Consider the following 6,373-nt stretch of genomic DNA (forward strand, 5'->3'; position numbering starts at 1 on the left):
CAGGAGAGGGAAGTCTGCAGGTGTTGTCATTCTGTAAGGTTCTAAAAGGTTGCTTGATGTATTTTTTTTATAATTCACAGTAATTTTATTATTATTTTTGCAGAGTTGCTTTTCAAATGATTATTTGTGCCAGAAATGTTTTTTCACAACACTGGAGTGTGTGAGTGTGTGAGTGTGTGAGTGTGTGAGCGTGTGTGTGTGTGTGTGAGTGTGTGAGTGTAGAAGAGGATCACAATACCCTCATTTCACACAATACCCGACTCACACACACACCTCTCTCTGTGGTTTGGTGTGTTTTCTGTTCTGAATGCAGGCAGGCTGATGAGCTTTATAAAGGAGGGGCAATTTTCACTGTGTATAAACAAGCAACAGAATCAACAGATTAAATGATTTGCACTTTTATTGTCTGTGTGTCTGTGTTCCTGGTTTGTGGTCTGGGGTGGAGAGTTAGAAATGGATAATGAGGGAAGATATTTGGATATGTGAGTGATTTGTCTGCTGAGAAACAGAAGGGCCGGTGAACCCAGGAATGTGTTGAAGTTTTTTGATCAAAATGCTCTTATTTGAAAAACAGGAATGTTTAGAATAATGATGAAGTTTGATTTAAATGCTTTTATTAAAACTGTGAAATGGTTAGAATTGAGAATAAGTGAATAAGTCAGCATGAGCAATTAGAACTGTGTGTCTGTTCAAACACATTGAGCTGCAAAGTACAGTGCAGAGAACACTTAATCAGGTGTTTAAAAAGCCATGGCTTTGGATACGACCTGTTTTGACTGAGTGATGTCGGTCAAGCAATGTGTGTCTTTGCAGAGAAATGTTTTGAGTTAGTGATCACCAGCCAATTTGCCTGCATCATTATAGAGGTGAAAGATTAAGACAGCTCAGCTTTCATAGAGTGAAAATATTAAGGCGGGTCAAGAGAGACAATGTGATGTTATATGACAATTGATTGGTTAGCTATAATGCATAAAGACTGGGATACTTCCTACTGTTACTTTGGAATTCTCTGATCTCTTGAAGCTTCTTGCACGGAGCACACAGACTCCCCAGATTAATCTGTTTTATTTTAAACTAAAGATTTGTAATGAGCACCTACTGACTCGGAATATTTCTTCAACATCATTGCTGCCAAAACAACTTCACCCACATAAAAGGGACGAGGAGGAAAAGCGACAAAAAATATTTCCTCAACATTTGGTGCCGAAACCCGGGATCCAATCTTCTGAAGCGGGACTGCTGACGGCTGATGTTTTTCCCTGAATAGGACCAGTGCGCACAACTCAGATACAGGTAAACAGTCACTTTTTTAATAAAAGACTGAGGGCAGGGCATTAACTGTGGTCCATTGGCTTTTGACAGTGCCTGTGGTGAGTTGTGGCTTGTGGCTTGAGAAGTTGTATCGGGCATTCTGATGGTGCAGTGCACGCATGCGGGTGGACAGACTTGTCCATACTGACTCGAGACTTTAGAGGAGTCGTAAATCACCGTGCAGAGGATCGTACGTATCGCTTCCTATCCCTGAAAAGACCTTAGCGACCCAGAGAGGGGCAAGGCATGGCTGCTGCACGGGTACAGGCCGCAGAAGAGAAGTTTTGACGGTATTTTGTAAAATACTTGCTTTCACAAGCTACTATAGCTATATGTCTTGTGTGTGTCATCGTACATATTTTTTAATATTATTTTAAGGTTTGAGAATCTTTTGTAAATGTATGCGTGATTACTGCCGGGTGTTTTAAATATTGTGAATTTTCCAAGGGAGAGAACAAATTGATTGGTTGTTGTCATATATAATAATAATTATATATATATATAATAAATAATAATAATAAATATTGTGGATTTCCAAGGGGGGGAACAAATTAGTTCTCATACATAATAATAATAATATATATAATAAAAATAATCCATCCATTATCTTAACCCGCTTATTCTGAACAGGGTCGCAGGGGGGCTGGAGCCTATCCCAGCATACATTGGGCGAAAGGCAGGAATACACCCTGGACAGGTCGCCAGTCCATCGCAGGGCACACACACCATTCACTCACACACTCATACCTACGGGCAATTTAGACTCTCCAATCAGCCTAACCTGCATGTCTTTGGACTGTGGGAGGAAACCGGAGTACCCGGAGGAAACCCACGCAGACACGGGGAGAACATGCAAACTCCGCACAGAGAGGCCCTGGCTGACGGGGATTCGAACCCAGGACCTCCTTGCTGTGAGGCGGCAGTGCCGCCCTAATAAAAATAATGAAAAATATTATGAATTTTCCAAGAGAACAAAGTGGTTGTTCTCATATATAATAAAAATATATAATAAGAAGAAATTGGAAAACATTAAGTTCCATTAACATTTATTTTTATTTTTTTATATATTTTTTCCCCCTTTTTCGGTTCTTTTATTCAGTTTTTGGGGAAAAGCAAATGCAACGAAGAAAGGTTGATCTTGTGATGTTGACGGACTGCTCAGAAACATTAGATAAGATTGTGACTCCCCTCGACCTTGTGTTCAAACGTAAAGGAAAATAATAATAATAATAATAATAATAATAATAATAATATTAATTAGGGCGGCACGGATGGTGCAGTGGGTAGCACTGCCGCCTCACAGCAAGGAGGTCCTGGGTTCGAATCCCCGTCGGCCAGGGCCTCTCTGTGCGGAGTTTGCATGTTCTCCCCGTGTCTGCGTGGGTTTCCTCCGGGTACTCCGGTTTCCTCCCACAGTCCAAAAGACATGCACGTTAGGTTGATTGGAGAGTCTAAATTGCCCGTAGGTATGAGTGTGTGAGTGAATGGTGTGTGTGCCCTGAGATAGACTGGCGACCTGTCCAGGGTGTATTCTTGCCTTTCGCCCAATGTATGCTGGGATAGGCTCCAGCCCCCTGCGACCCTGATCAGGATAAGCGGGTTCAGATAATGGATGGATGGATGGATGGATGGATAATATTAATTAATGAATTAAAAATAAATAAAAAAACGATGTGTGGCCAGATAAGACTGGAACATTTAAACCTGATTGCTTGGAGAGTGTTGAGGCTGTGTTGCTTGGAGAGTGTTGAGGCTGTGTTGAGGCTGTGTTGAGGCTGTGTTGAGGCTGTGTTGCTTGGAGAGTGTTGAGGCTGTGTTGATTGAGAAAGAAAAGAGCCAGGCTGGGGGAGGCATCAGGACAGGCTTGGCAGAGGGACTGAAGCTACCAGGAAGAAGAGGAGAGGGGTGCCCGGGAAGGAGGAGCTTCCCAGTGACACAGAACTAAGCTGCCCTGCCCTCATTGAGAAACCACCACCTTAGTCTGGAGCTTCCCCTGCTGGCCTGGGAAGGAAGAGCCTCCCAGTGAGGCAGAACCAAGCTGCCCTGCCCTCACTGAGAAACCACCACCTTATTCTGGAGCTTCCCCTGCTGGAGGAATGTACCCTGACATTGAGGAGGTCCAAATGATGGTAAGTCAAGTAAATCAATCTGACACTTCCATTACAGATGGAAGGAGACCTGCAGATGGAAGGATGACTAAGAGAAGGGACTTATCAGGCCAGCTGAGCACCTCCTGTCCTCCCCACCAGAGGGACACCAGCAGCCCTTCCAGAATTCAACACCCCTCCATGCAAAGTGCCTGTTCATTACAGAGTGATGACCTACGCAACAGCCAGCTGTTTGGAGGAGGATCCATGGCCCATCAGGAGCCTTGCCAGAAGCAAGAGCACCCCCTAAAGGCTGGAACGGAAAAGAGAGTTTTATCCTATAATACCAGACCCATCAACATTACTCACCAAAATCCAACCTTCAACAACCCATTACACTGTCATAGACTTGTGCTCATCATTTTTCTCCATCCCTTTACATGAACAATGCCAAGCCCTTTTTGCCACCTACAGAGGGCAGCAATACACGTATTCCAGGCTGCCACAAGGATATGTGGAATCTGTGTGTTCAACCGAATTGTCCAACAAGATCTCTCCGATTTCGCTCCGTCCAATGGGAGCACACTCATTCAGTATGTAGTTAATCTCCTACTCTGCAGCCCATCCAAAAAAAGCATGTGAGCAGGACAGCAGAGCACTCCTTATATGTGGACTCCATGCTGTCCAGAGAAAAATCTGCCCCAACCCACCAAAGAGTTTCTGGCTACAAAGTTTTGTTGACCCAAACACACATCACGATCACTCGCTGGTTGTCAACCCAGCCACTCTCATGACCACTCCCCTCGATGGAGAACCACACAACTGCACGGCCACAGTTCAAGAAGACTCAAGTGCTAGACCTGATCTGTTTACAAACCCCCTCAGTACCCCAGACATGACTTTGTTTGTAGACGGCTCATCATTTATTGACCCCGACATCAAAATAGGAAATCAGGATTTGCCATTGTCACTCAACACTCCCCTTTCACTTCCACACTGTAATGGAATCAGCTCTAGCTCCAGGAACTAGTGCCCAGCAGGCAGAGATAGTAGCACTGGCTAGAGCCTGCCAGTTGGCAGAAGGGAAGTCTGTCAACATCTATAGTGACTCTGCCTATGCTTGCGGGGTGGTACATTCTTGGGGGGCCACTTGGGCGTGTTGTGGGTTTTTAACAGCAACAACAGAGATCTTTGCCTTACTCAAGGCAATAAATCTACCATCAAAGCTAGCCGTGATTTAATAAAATAGAAGACCCTGTTTCCCAGGGCAATGCGCACGCAGATGCTGCAGCTAAAAGAGCTGCTGACCTACCATCTTGGCCTGCTAATCAGGCCCCAGTTATCAAAATACAGCAATTTACTTTGCCAGAACTTCTGGCGGTACAGTAGTCTGCCTTCACAACTGAGCAAGAACTCTGGAAATTCAGAGGTTGCTCTAAGGATCCTGTCACTGACATATGGTGCCACAAGTACACGGGCAAAGTTGTTGCCCCAAACTCCCTGTTGCAACTCCTGTGGAGATTGGCTCACGGTGTGTGCCACTCTGCAAGGGGGGAGATTATCCGGAACATTAAGACATTTTTGTTTTTCTCCAAATTTAACTGAAACAGTTACCAATTGGATTTCACACTGTTAAATTTGCCAAGAAAACGATGTGCACAAAGGGATATCCACCCAACCGGGAAGCATGCCCCCTGCCCAAGGCCCATTCACCCATCTAGTGATGGATTACATAGATACCATCCATAGTCTGCCGCCATAGTTGAGAGATGCAACGGCATTCTCAAAAAATAAATAAAATAATAATAATAATCAAAGCATGCAAAGAGAGAGGAATGTCATGGATCAAGTGCCTGCCCCTAGCTCCCATGGCCATGTCATTATCACGGCCAGTCTTTTTAACACACTTGACACTCCATGAAATGATTATGGGGAGGGTAATGAATGTTCCAGCAACCAGGCCCAGGATGGGAGAAGTAAGTTTGGAGGTGTTAGAATCAGAACTTTGGGGGGATTTGAAGAACTTAAATTGGGTTTTCAGTGTCATTTATTCCCAGAACAAACAGGCCCAAGGACCACCACCAAAAGCAGAGGAAGGAGAACAGCTGAAGGTGATCCCCGGTGACTGGGTCTACATTAAAGATATTGAAGCAGAAGTGGAAACACCCCAGACAAGTGGGGCCCTATCAGGTGATATTTTCCACACCCACAGCAGTTAAATTCAAGGAAATTACACAATGGATACACTAAACCCATTGCCGAAAAACCCCAGACCCAACCGACCACAATCAGAACTCTCACCCCCTAGGCCCTGTAAAAGAGTTTTAAAATGGGCTTTTGGGATAGGACATCTTGGATTACTTACACTAATATTCTTTGCCTTTGTTAGGGAAAATGCCCTCTTTAACATTTTACAGGTGAGCATTGTCTGATGAAACAGATCCCAGTAAAACAACGATAGCTATACTTGAGTTTAACTTTTGTATTTATTTACTCAGAAATAACACTAAGTGAGAAAGCTTACCAGCTTTCTGATTTGAATCAGACATAGGCCCTTGAGCAAGGCCCTTAACCCTGCATTGCTCCAGGGGAGCATTGTCTCCTGCTTAGTCTAATCAACTGTACATCACTTTGGATAGGAGCGTCTGCCAGGTGGCATTAATGTAATGTAATGTAACATGAAGCTGGTCATTCTGCTATAACAGCAAAATTGTGGGGATCAAAGCCTCCACCTAGTGGAAGAACTATGGTCAGTCAGGATGCCGGAGGAGGTAATACGACAGAAAAGTTTATAAATCCTTTACTGGTTCAGGATAATAATGCGGGTTCTACTATCATTTTAAAACAAGCATTTATATTCTCTATCGCCTATCTTTGGTTCCTCATGCTCACTTGTTTGCCCAGACTGCTGAATTATTGTTCTTAAATACACCTGCTATTTGGGTAAAAACTGTAAAACTGTAAATATTTTCACT

The 6,373-nt window shown here is 43.9% G+C and overlaps 1 protein-coding gene across 1 annotated transcript in view; it reads left to right on the forward strand.

The window, feature by feature from the left end:
* The window catches only part of lrp10 (low density lipoprotein receptor-related protein 10), a 5,668-nt gene extending 5,266 nt beyond the window's left edge, over positions 1 to 402 (forward strand). The window contains 1 exon segment of the mRNA XM_061250776.1: positions 1 to 402. This exon segment is cut by the window's left edge and continues 900 nt beyond it. The gene's annotated coding sequence lies outside the window, so the exon portion shown is untranslated.
* The last annotated feature ends 5,971 nt before the right edge of the window (positions 403 to 6,373 follow it).

Source organism: Conger conger, chromosome 8, assembly GCF_963514075.1.
Source record: "Conger conger chromosome 8, fConCon1.1, whole genome shotgun sequence".
Taxonomy (NCBI): Eukaryota; Metazoa; Chordata; class Actinopteri; order Anguilliformes; family Congridae; genus Conger; species Conger conger.